Source organism: Apteryx mantelli, chromosome 1 (assembly GCF_036417845.1).
Source record: "Apteryx mantelli isolate bAptMan1 chromosome 1, bAptMan1.hap1, whole genome shotgun sequence".
In the NCBI taxonomy this organism is placed as follows: Eukaryota; Metazoa; Chordata; class Aves; order Apterygiformes; family Apterygidae; genus Apteryx; species Apteryx mantelli.
The window spans coordinates 133,155,663-133,168,712 of record NC_089978.1 but is presented as its reverse complement, the minus strand read 5'-3'; positions in this window follow the sequence as shown (position 1 = coordinate 133,168,712).

The following is a 13,050-nucleotide window of genomic DNA, read 5'->3' as shown; positions in this document are numbered from 1 at the left end:
CCCCCCAGGATTGATGACTTAAAAGATATTTAGGAGAGGTGATAAAAAGGGGCCAGCCTTTCAATGATTTCAGTTTTAAGAGAATGAAGATAAGATACTTCTCTAAAAAATGTGTTTTTTGTTTTGTTTTTAAACAGATTTCCTAAACCTCAAAAATGTTGGATTCAAAAGGGATTTCAAATGCTTATTGAAATCTCTGCAATTTATTTTTCCAAGGTTAACTTTGGGAAGTGAAAAAAGCTCATAGTCCTGTATTTTGTTAGTTAACATTTAAAATTGCTTGGAAGAAATCCCCCAATTCATGCAGAGACAGGAATGCCAAAGATGGGATGAACTGCATAAACGTAGTGCCCCCACACTAGTACTATTACTTCTGACTTCCTCCAAGCTATTGGTGTGCTATAAATGTTCCATAACTACAGAAAAAATTGGATTATTTTCTTCCTAATTCATTTAGTCTGAGATTTTCTTTTGGAATATAGAATTGGAATTAACCTTTTGAGTCACTATCTGGTTTCCTTAAACGGGGTAACACAGCAGCTTCCAATTTATAAGCTGAGGTGTCTATCTGCATACAGGTCTTAAAAAAGCCACTGAGATCAGAAATATTGCTGGCTTTTGTTTTTATTCTTAACAATGAAATCCTAGTCTCCTTGAAATCAGTAACTGAACTCAGGTTCTGGAGGACTGCCAATTTGCTTTGGAGCCAGGACTAGTGAGGGACCTGTCCACTCTGCAAAACAGTGTGTGTGGTGCAGAGCCCCCAGCTTGGGCCCATTCGAAGCAGCAGACCATGCAGAGCCACAACCTGGCTCCCAAAAGCATCGTAGCTGCATTAGTGAAGAACTGCACTCAACTCAGCACAGCTAAGTAGCTCAGGTGCTCCACTGCATAGACATGGCTACTCTGGTGCCAGAGCTCACTTGCAACATGGGCTAAATGCGTGTGCTGGTTTCAGAAAGCAGGAAAGTGTTACTGGGTGTCTCAAATCACCTCCCCACAAACTCCTCTGCATTCTATGACCAGAGGTAGGCAGCCTCCTACTGCTCAGGCATGGATCAGTCGGTATTATGTGGTTAGAAATTAGCTGCAGCTGAGATTTAGTGGAAGTGTGTTTGCTGGAACAGAGCTGTTTACTGGAACTCTGTGTGATAGTATAAGGCTGACGGCAATTGCAGAGAAACTGTTTGTGTTACTGTGTGGGTTTTCTTGCTTGTTCTAGATCAAGCAACAAAGTGTAGCTGTCACCACTAGTAACACATCTTACTTTTAACAGACTTATCTGTTGAAGGGGAAAGTTTTAGGGCTTCATTTGATTGTTGTTGTTGTTACTGGGTGCTTTTTTGTTTGTTTTTTTTAAATCGTATAAAGTCTGGAATCATCTAGTCATAATGTTGTCAGTGCAGTGTCTTTTATTGCCAATGACTTTTTGATTTTGCATGATAAACATTTTACTGCCTTGCTTCCTTTTTTTCCAGGCCTTTCATGTTTCTGCTTTTTTGTCTTAAATGTCAGCAGAAGGACATTTGACCACAGACCACAGTAAGCACAAAAATAAGGAGCAGGTAGAGAGAAGAGTTTCAGCCCTTGCTTTTCCTTGTTCTCTTCTTTTAACTGTTGTATCAAATAGGAATTGGTTTCTATTTGAAAATGTTTCCTTGGGAAAGCATGGCAAAGTTTCCTATAAATATTCTGATTAGAAAACTCTGAACTAAAAACTCCATTGCAAGCAGAGTCATTGTTTTGTTTTATTTTTGGAAATGGGGAAAACTCTAGGGTTTTTTCTTGGGTTTTTGATTGTTTCCTCTTTCATAGTCATCAACTCTTCTGTAGTTACATGAAGGAGACTCTGTGCAAATGTGTTGCCCTGTTTGGGTTTTGTTTTGTGTTTGAAATATTGCATAGTTGTCTTTAAAAAAAAAAAAAAATCTGACAAGTTAAGAGCAGCCTGGGTAAAGCTGAAGGTAAGGTACTTAGGGATGAAATCCAGAAACAGATCTTGGTTTCTGTTTTCAGCTTATACCCACTTGTTCCAATTTCTTGAAAATTGAAAATTTTAAAGGTCAGACATTTTTGATTTTTGTTTCATGTTAGGCTTTAGGAAGGCATAGAAAGGCCCTAAGTGCTTTTTTAAACCGAAAAAATCTCAAATGAGAATATTTCCCTTTAAAAACTTCAGCAATACAGAATTGCCAACTCTATTAAGAAGGCAGTCTGTCACTGTTAATTCATGTTGTCTAGGCAGGTGTTAAGATTTCTGCTAAAAATGATGATGTAGCCCTTTAGGTCTGACATGGCAGAGATTGTTGCTGAGATGCTTTACCCTTTTTAGCTGTGGAAGGTAAATAAGGAGGACTCTTGTCACAGCCCAAAGAACCTGTGTGGTGACAACACAGAGAGGGGTAGGCAACCGTGAGGATGCTAACAAAACGAGGCCTAATTTGAGGATGCTTTTAGTGCTATGCCCTTACCAAAAGGGAGAGGAAAGTGCAGAACTCTATAGATTCAGAATATTTTGCTAGTGAGAGGTGCTTAAAGCAGCAATTTTTTATTAATGAATTATTTATCTTCAAAAAAAATTGTATTGAAAAAAGTTGAGGCTGAAATTTTCAGTGTGATGGATTTTTAAATGCCTGAGGCTAGCTGAATCCCAGGGGATCTGAGTGCTTTGCTTTTGCTTAAGTTTGAAATGTTATCTGTGACTTGTTTCTCTAAGGATGCAAGACATAAGGAGTTTTATGTAATAAGGGAAATTTTGGGCACACAATTTTAGAGATGCTCCTCCTGAGAGCTGAAATAAAGTAGCTGGATACTCAGATCAGCAGCTGTGACATGCATATGCTGCTTTGCAATTTCTGTATTACAAGATACAAATGTTCTATTGCCTTCAGTATGATCAAATGTCAGTACTGCAAACAAGCTTGTTTTTCAGAGGTCACAGTCGCAACTGTCAAGGCTATATGAAGAATTCCATGCAGCAGTACAACTCCTGTGTCTCTAAGCCTAGTCCATGCACAACCCTTGCTGAACCCTATATGGTATGAACAAGACTTTGTTCAAGCATTCAGACATGTACTTTGAGCCTGCCAGAGATAAATCTGTGCCTCCAGGGACACAGACAGATGGACAGATGAAGTTTAAAAATGGATCCACTGGATGAAAAATAGTCATTTTAATGTGTCTGAAACAAATGCTTCCCAGCCATCTTGTTTTGGTTGCAGCTATTTTATCTTGATCACTTCATTATGCATCTTATGGAGGCTTCTAAGCTTTTTTGTTCACAGGAATAGGACAGGGATCCTAAGTGGACAGGGTGAAAAGAAGAACTAGAAGATGGACTCTGGCTTTGCATACTGTATCTGTCAAGAAAGCAAGGATATTTAAAACCTCTTGCATCTTCTTATGTGCATATCTACTTCCTAACTACTAGGGAACCTAAAGTAATTTCAAGGCAAAGAGCTTCAGAAGCATGATGTAAAACTCTGCTGACAGCAGCTCCGTTTTGTGTGTGGCAGGCTATTTGCAGGCACTGTCTCCCAAAGCAACAATAGAGATGTTAATACTTGAAAATGAGAAACAAGGAGTGTGTGTGTGGGGGGGGGGGGTGGTGCATGGCCTATCAGCTAGGACAAACAGCTTCAGAGCAAACTGCTACACACGGTCAGTCAGGCGCTCTGCCTTCCAAGGATGCTCCTGCCTTTGTTTTGTTGGAGCTCTGCTCCTCTCCCCCACTTCCACCACAACCAGCAGTGGTGGCCTTGCTGAGCAGAGCTCAGGGGAGTGCCTCAAAGTTGTGAAATCTTTGCCATTCTGGGCATGTCATCCAGCTCTTTTTTCCTAAGGTGTTGTGTTGCATAACGTGCACTACATCTTGCTGCAATACATTACTGGTTGAATTCTCAGGGTAAACTTATGGGTGTCCAAGCAGGGCAGCATGAATAGTTCTGTGAATATGTATTGTCTTTGCGTGGAAAACAGTTAATTATGAGGAAGGTGAAGAGTGCAGACGCTAGCATGGCTTCACGTTCCATGGGTCTGCAAAACCCTGAACATGAGATAAATGGAACAAACCCAGATACAGACCTTTGGGCTATAGGGTGGCAAGGAAGAGATCTTAGAGAAAACAAGAAAGTGCAGACTGGTTTGGGAAGCATCCAGCTACCACAGCCCCATCTGTGCTGTCTTGGAACCGCAGCTGTGTGCCAGAACAGTCATTTTGGGAAGAGGCAGGGGAATCATTTTTCATGTAGTGAACTGATGTTGTTAAGAAACTGGATGATGCATTACAGTTTGGAGAAGCTGCCATTTGCATGATGCATATTTAGCACTATACATAGTGTTTGTTATGCAAAGAACTTGAGAGATTCACAAAAGCTTTCTTATCCCATTTTTCAGCTGGGGAGACAGGTGCAGAGCAAGCTGTGGAAAATTCCAGGTTTCCTAGTCCTAGCCTCACCATTGGAGCACACTTGGACTGGGCTGACTGCAGAGATACTGCACCCCAGCACTGTGACAGATGTGTATCTTACTAGATACAAGACTGAGGAGTCCTGGGTCACTTATGCTCTTAGTAGTGTAAGTTTTGATCAATGAAATCCTCATGATATTTATGTTTCTGCTGTTCAGGTATGCACACATCCACCCCCATCCTAGCTGTTCTCTGGTGTTTGGCCCTGCGCCATAGCAAGATTCACAAGCCTGTTGTTCTTTTGTCTCTTCCTTCTGTGTCCCTTGAACATACGGGTACTTACTGGAGGGGGCTTTGTGCAACCCAGAAGAGGAGCCCAGTAGTCTGAAGAGAATTTCTGTCTCTAGTATGAACAGGCCAATATAAGTGTTAATATATTTTTTTCTATATTTCAATTCTTAGACATTTAAGTAAATGTATTAAGGGTCTCAGGAGCACAGAAAATAGGTAGTTTAAGCCTTCACTTCAACTCACCAGTCCTTTGGGAGACTAGTAGGAAGACAGGACATGGACATGAAAAGGCAGCACAAAGAGCGAGCACATAACTCCAGATTATAGCTGTGGCCCTTATAACTCTGCGGCTAGTGAAAGATTTCCAGAGCTGGGTGGGGTAGAGTTGGGTTGAACAGCTGCCAAGCCTTGTGTTTCCTCCCCTTCCTGAAGCTGTGGACTGCAGTTACTGCACCATTAATAACAATTAGTCATGAGCTCCAGTCTAGCCCTGCCTTCTTGAGAATTTCTGGGTGCGACTGAGCACTAAAGAGGAAAAGGTCTAGTGCCTCTCTTGCAGGCATGCCTAGCAAGCATGCCAGCTCTGAGCAGACATGGTTTCAGTGGAGCCTAATGTTTAACAGAAGAAGACCCTTGTCTGTGATAGAGCCCCTCTTTACCTCTTCTGTATTTCCCTGCACAGGCACTTGGCCCTGGGCAAGTTTTTGAGGTAGGAATACAGAGTGAGGTGCTTAGGAAAAGCCATCCTAGAGCAGAGAGGTGATCCAAGGCAGCCTAAATTCTTGCTGTGATACCTGAGTAAAAACCTCTATGTTCATCTTCTTTCCCCCTATGTTCATCTTCTTTCCCCCATTTTGTTTTCAATTCAGCATAAGGTCTAAATGGCAATTGCGTGAGGAAAATAGAAGAGTTTCGTGTTGCCGCTGTGCTGCTTTCTGGACAACAAAATAAACAGGAGTGGGTGCAATGCATTAAGAGAGGCAGAGGAAAGGAGTTGGGTGAATGTGAGCACAGGAGCTTGGGGACAACTCAGGCAAATGAGGAATCAGGAGAGTTGTGCTGAATGCAGATGCACGCATCTCAGCTCAAGCTTTTATGCCAGTTAACAAATGTGATGAACAAGTCAGCCTGCTATGCACAAGCACAGCAGCCTGTACCAGTCTGGAGGAAAAAAAAAAAAAAAAAAAAAAAAGTGACTCTCCTCCCATTAGCTTGACATCTACTCCTACCAATAGCTAATCTTCCTTTACTCATTGTATTTTCTTTCATGCAGTCAGCTTATATACATACGTATATAAGTACATAGTCTAGGCATGCATGAATATATACATAAAGCTTTGTCAGGTCTCACACTGAGCACAAATCTCAAGTAAGTGGGTTTTCAACTCTCACTGCCCCACAGTGAGACCAGGATTTTCTTTGTAGTGCTCTGGTGCCCTTTCCCCTCTGCACACACACAGGCTGTGCTTGGTCTGTTGGGCCATGGAGGAGGCAAGAGGCCATGGCAGGGTGCTGCAAGTGGGGACTGTTGCTGGGATGATGTCTCAAAGTAACCTCATTAAAAGGCACATTCTGTTACTACATGCTCACCACTCTGCTGCAGGATCTGTTCTCCCACTCACACCTCAATCATATGGTCTATAGTTGCTTTGTGAGTAGCAGAGCGAATTCAGCCTGCTTTTCTATGGATCGCAGCCCTGTTTTCCTTTTGCCCTTGCCACCACAACAATACCTGCATCCGCACATAATATCCTACTGTAATATCCTCATGTCACCCTCATGGTCCCAACAGAGCCATTCTTCCTTCCCTTCACTGTTATCTTCTAAATGTGAGCTGTGACTTATTTGCCAATGCTCTTCAGCTTGTAGGAACTTAACTATCTTTGAGATCACTACCTCTGTCTCAAATATGGCTGAAAGGGGAGGTCCAAAAGTTACAAAGGCCTGTCAGGCAGATCACATAAAAGTTGTTTCCTTAGAAAACCATTTTTGAAAAAAAAATTCAATTTCATCCTCCCTTCAAAAAATGTAGGGAGGATTCAGGAAAGATTAAAAAGAATATTTATAGCTGGCAGAAATCTGAAAGAGGCAGCAGGTGGCTTGAAAGCTGCAGGGAGGAGGGGAAAGCAAGAATGTCTGGTCAGAAGCCACAGTAAGGGCAAGTCTGAACAAAGCCAGTGTTGCTGGGTGTTGTAACTGCAGCTTCTTGTCTTCAAAGAGCCACTGCTGATTGAAAGGGATATTGCCTGACCACCTTGAACTCTGTGTTTCCTGTTGCAAATCGTGAAGGCAAGAGAGATCACACTTTCTTTTCTGCTGTTTTGTGCGTTACCTATGTGTGGTGTCTGTGCATCTTCCATTAGTCAGTGAATGACACAGCTAAGCGTGCTGTTTCTGCTGCCTTCTTCCTTCACCTCTCCCAGCTCACACTGCAGTGGTTAAAGTTCATGCTTCTTTTCACTGGAGTGTGGGTTTGATGTGTGAAAGCAGCTTAAAGAATCATAATGCACACTCCTGCATGAAAATGAAGAGTATTGGGATTAGGTTAAATAAGGTCACTTGAGTCTCAGTTTATTCCCTTAAGCGCAACACCAGCCTGAAATGAAAAGCTATTAGAAGATTTGAGAGAGGGAGACAGACTGAGTTAGGCTGCCTCCAAAAATGCTGTGTAGAAAGTCTGTGAGAGCTCCCAGGGCAGAAGTCCCTCCTTCTTCATCATAGGTGGTGCCTCCAGCCATGTGGTCAGTGCTGCCTTTCTGCAGCAGCTGTCACGTTCCTCCATGGCATCAGCTTAGAGAAATTCTATCATGTGAGACTTGCCTTGGACAATGCTGTTGCGTGCCTTCCGGGCACAGCACGGCACAAAGGCAAGTTGGCATCTCCTTTTCCAAAGGCCGACTTGCTAAATGGAGCTTGATTCTGCCATATTAGAGAGTGGTTCCACTCCTGTGATTCTGTGGCAGTAACTTGTGTCACCTGGTAGACAAGAAAGAAAAAATGACAGTTGTGTGGCCCCACAGGTTATAAGGAACTGTTCGGTAACTGCACTGCTCCAGAGTTAAAGGAGATGCAAACTCAACCCAGAAGTTTGGTCTGAGACAGGGAGATGTGAGCTCAACCTAAGACAGTTCACTCACAAGCCCCGGCTGGGTCCATTTGCACAACTGGACTGGACATTCAACAAGGAACTTTTAGAGCTTGACCCCAAAGACTGATGCTTGATTGCAAAAGAAACAATCTGGAAAAGTGTGTAGGGTGTGGACCTGTGCCACAGTTTTCTTCATAACTAAGGCACACACAAAAACTGTATCTGAAACAATGTACATACAAAATCTGGAGCCAGAAGGAGGGTCTCCTTCCCAGAAAGCACTTTGACATCTGCTTTATACCCAACCATGAACCTGTTCCCAGATCTAAACCTGCTTCAGAGCCTGTGCTTAGGGGCAGGCTTGGATGAGCACTGGCATAAGGAGAGAGAGAGAAGGATCAATTCTGAGTTACTCTTAGTGGGCCTACGCCTACTCCTACATCCTAGGTGCTGCTTGTGCGTTCTTTGTTGAACTATGGCTTTGTATTTTCTAGGCAACATTGATATAAACAGGAAGAGCAGTTAGCTGGGTGGCTGGGGAATAGACAGCACAAAACAGTTTGCATGGAAACAAATAATGATGTTTCAAGCAAACAGACTACGGTGTGCAGAGTGGTGTTTGGTGGCCCAAGATGCTACAGTACAAGAAAAAATTGTCACTACTGGAGCTTTATGAACCAAGTAATTCTGAGTTCCTAGGGCTTAGCCTCCAGAGTTTTCAAACCTCAGAGCATTTCAGTCACACTTCACTCCTGGCCACAACACTAATGTGTCAAAGAAATTTAAAGAAAAACTATCATCTTCTTTATCTGTGCAAATGTTTGCAGGATCTGACCTGTTGTATTGTTGGTCCAATCATTCATGCTAGTGCCTGGGATATCATTATTCATTTCTGAGTGTGATGAACAAGCAATGGAAAAGACCGTCTAAAGTCATGGCACCATACAAAGCACTTGTATGTTTGTTGAGACAGAGTGATTATTTTTTGCTGTTTATGATTTTGTGCTGCTTTCTAGGACAAGCAAAAAGCTATAGAGATTATGATTCAAGTTAAACCATGGAAAGTGTTATGTTTTCAAAAGCCTTTGAAGAATGGAAGTGAAGGGCAGATCCCAGCTCTCTTCCCAGCTTCTTCAGTACTACAATATGTGAAATAGTAGATTGTACATGCAAGGAAGAGAGATGGGGTGAACAAGATGGTGGTGTGCCAAGGTGTCACAGTGCAGTGCCACTGCTGCATTGGATTATGTTGAACCAAACTGTGTGGTAACCAAATGACCAGCACAGTCACTGTTGTGGTGCATAGAAAGAAGAGCCTTTAAAATGCCTTGTCCTGGGTCCCTGTCAGGAAAGCTGAGCACCTTGAGTGCTCTTCCCTCACCAGCAATAAATCCTGGTTGTTTGTAAGGAGTCTGACCTGATGGAGTCACTCAGGGATCAGGAGGGGCGAGGGTAGTGTGAGGAAAAGGGGGCTTAGAGTCAAAATCTTTGTGGTGTGTCCTGGAAGAGTCCTCCTGAAATACCTGAGAAACGTTGTAATCTGCCAGGGAGTCATGAAAGCAAAGGTTGAAGATAAGCTGTTCTTCCCATGCACCCCCCAGGTCTCCTTTTAAAGCATACTTCTATACCTTTTTTCATCTCATTCCTCTACCTTCTCCTCTCTGATTCTGTCACCCACCTATGCTCTCTTTCCTCCTCTGCTGATGGTGAAACAAACCTTTCCCCCTCCAGCCCTTCCACCCTCGTTTCCCAATCTCACTTTGCCTAGCTTCCTTTCCACTTTCTCCAGCTCCTCACCTCAAGGTCCAGGCACAGTCTGGCACCTCCTGCTTTTACAGTCTTTATCTTTTCCCCTCTCTGGCTGTCTGTTCCCTGCCTTGTCACCCCATGCCCCTGCGTCTGCCCCTTGGAAACCCACAATCAATGTATGGCTTCTCTGCATGTTCAGAGAAGTCTCTGATACACAGTAGCTCTCAGGGCTGACAAATCCACAGTAAAGCTGGACTTACTTGTCAACTGGGAAGCAGCCAGCTGGCTGCTGTACTTTTCTTTACCTGTAAACTCTCCAAATTAGCCCTTTCCTGCCATCCTCTGCTGTCATTAACCCAGTCCTTGGCACTTTGATGGGTACTCCATTTTCTGTCAACAAGATCTCTAATAACTTATTTCTGACCAACTTTCAGAGCTTCTTCTCTGTCATCAGTCATCTTGACTTTTCTGCAAACTTAGGGACTGCAGGTCTGCTCCTTGCTGTGCTGTTCATTAATGACTTTGGCTTTACTACCTTTTTTCGTTTGTATCTTACAGCAGGATACCCAGAAAGAGAACAGAGTATATAGGGACAGGGAAGCATGAGGCATCCATTCCTAATTTGATCTTTAGTTATACCCACACTACTCACAGAGAGAGAATGCGTTTAGGAAAGAAATGTAAGATTTTTTGGTACATGATGTACAAGGGTTTAGCAATATTTCTTCAGAAAACTATAAACGGAAAGCATCATGAAGTTCTCCCAAGAATGGGCTAATTAGCAGATACAATGGAAATATTAATCAAGAGTCCTTGAGGGGGAGGGGGGAAGGAAAACATTTTATCTTCAATGTCTCTATGTGATGACCCAGTGCTTAATGTTAGAAAACGAGCAGATAAACAGGAAAAAGAGGAAGGAGCTGGTAGGGGAGGTATGCTCTGGAAAGAACAGGTCACCCAGAGCAAAGTACTCTGAGCAACTCTGATAGACATTTTTAACAATAGGAGCAGGAAAAAGATAGTTTGAAGAGGACTCTATTTCGAGTAAATCTTGGGTCAAATGTAGAAGCTAATTAGCCAGCCATCAACACCTGTGAAACATGGCAAAAGGAAATCATTATTGTTTAGTGTCATTTTAATGACACAGTTCCATTGTTTCATTTTTGTAACTATGTTCCTATATTGCCAGTTGATGTTTATAAGTTAATGTGTTCTTTTTTTATCCTTATATTTTGTCCAATTACAAAGCAAACTATGAGTAACCTGTGAAGTGAGAGGGCATTCCAGTCCAATTCTTGCAATGTTTAGCAGCCCAATATGTTGCATCAGCATACATGTCTACTGAGTATACATATATGCCTACTGCAATTTGGGACTTGGTGCCATAGGGGCCTGTGTGAAAGCAGCTTCTTCCACTGACTAGTAATAGCTAAGACAGCAGCATTATGGGGAGAGTGACCAAAACCAAAGCACCAAGGGAGCTTGTACAAATCCTGCTCCGCTTCTCAGACCACTGTGTTAGCATTTCTTATGGCAGTTCTGCTTCTCTTTTTCTTCCTCTGAGAGTCTTGCGGGGCTCTTGTGATCGTTCTCTCTAGCCCATTTCATTGTGAATTCCTCTAGTCCTACGGAGTTTGCTGTTGCTGTATGCTGTTGACTCATGGATGCACAGCAGTGATCTGCCTTGTGCACCAACCTGGTCGGCCTCTGATCAGCTGAGGTGGAACCTCAGGTTTCCTCTGCAGTTGCCAACTCTGGCTCCTTTTACCTTCTCTCTGTGGTGATGGCAGATGTTGCCCTTCTCTAGGTAGCTTGCCTTTTCTGCACAAGAGTTATAATTCATCTCCCATTTTCTCTCCACACCCATGCTTACAGTACCCTTGTTATTTCTTCCACTAAAAATATTAAAAGAACTAATATTTCCTCTCTGTCACAATGTCTAATGTCTTTATCAAACCATCTTGTCTCACAGTTACTGTAACTTTTATCCTCTCTAATGCTCATGGCAACCACTTTACTCACTAATAGTTAATCCAAAGGAAGTTACTAGAATTTCTTTGCTTTCTGATCAGCTTCAAGGTTTTAAACACCTAACCATGACCTATAACATTGATTTCATATTACTACATAAAAGATACAAGGATTTGAGTGTATCACGTGAAGAAATGATGTCTTTGTCAAGTCATTATGCATCCAAAAGGGTGTTAACATCTGCTACAGATCAGATATTTACAAATTGGTAGGATTAGATAAATCTGCACTTAGCCTTAAAAAAACCTGAAGATCTTCCTTGTTTGTTGATTTTTAATACATCGTAGGATACTTGAAAAGAAATCTAGAAGCTTCAAACAGCGCTCATGTGATGTTGCTGTTCAGAAGGGCCAGCAGGATAAGAGACCTATGTGTTTAGGCAAGCTAATGGAAAAGCTGATATGAAGTTTGGTCACTAAGGGTTGGATGCAGCACATTATATGAGTATCATTAGAGTCAGTAAATGTGGTTTTATAGAAAAGTTTTTTTTTATCTGATTTTATTTCTTTGATAAGATTCCAGATCAGACTGATAAATGCAATTGTGTAGATATAATTAACTTCTAAGTAGTTTTATGTAGGACTTCATGATACTGTTTTCAAAACCTGTCTTCTACACTATCCATAATTCCCAGGTGAAGTGAATTAAGGAGAAGCAGTTATTGGGCTATTGCCAAAGGCAGTCACAGGTTGCAGTATTTCTACTGCAGCTGCAGAGATACCAGTTCTAGGCTCTGCAGCAATTTCACCCATTATCAGAGGGAAAAACAAAGAGCTCCTGATAACATCTTGCGGACCAGCAGCTGCTGCAGTTATGCAGAGCAATCTAGATCCGATGGTAAACCTCAAAGGTTGACATTTAAGAACTGGAAATGCAAAATCTACTCGTGGGGCAGGGAACCGTTTCCTAGATCACGACTTCTGAAAAGACAGTAGGTGTCAGAGCAGGCAAGCAACCAAGCAGGCCCTTCAGTGCTTTGGACCAGGACGAAGAGGGAAGTGAGCAGTAACAGGGTTTTGTGGTTTTGGCGAGATCTTTGCTAGAGCATTCCATTTTGTGCTGGAGACCACGCTTTTATGAAAAATGATGCAGCTGGTGAGCGGGCAGGAAAGAAGCCCTGAACAAATGCCTCACGGCGAGCACACGGAGGCGAATCCACCTGTTCGATCCAACAGAACGGGGACGGCAGGGGCCGGAGGGCGCCGGCCCGCACCGACCGCAACCGCCGTCGCTCGTGGCAACGAGGCGGCCCCGTCCCAACGGCTTGGGCGGCGCGAGGCCGCGCGTGGCGGGCCGGTCCCCGCCTGCCGCCCCGGCGGGAGGGGGAGGGGGGCAGGGAGCTTCCCCCCCCCCCCCCTCCGTAGGCGGCGGTTGGCCGGCGCTGGTGTCACTCCGGCGTGGCCGGACCAGTGAGCGGGGGAGGGGGCGCGCGTAGCGGGGCCCCGTTGCCGGTCCGGGCTCCTGGTGGCGGCGGCGGCGGCTG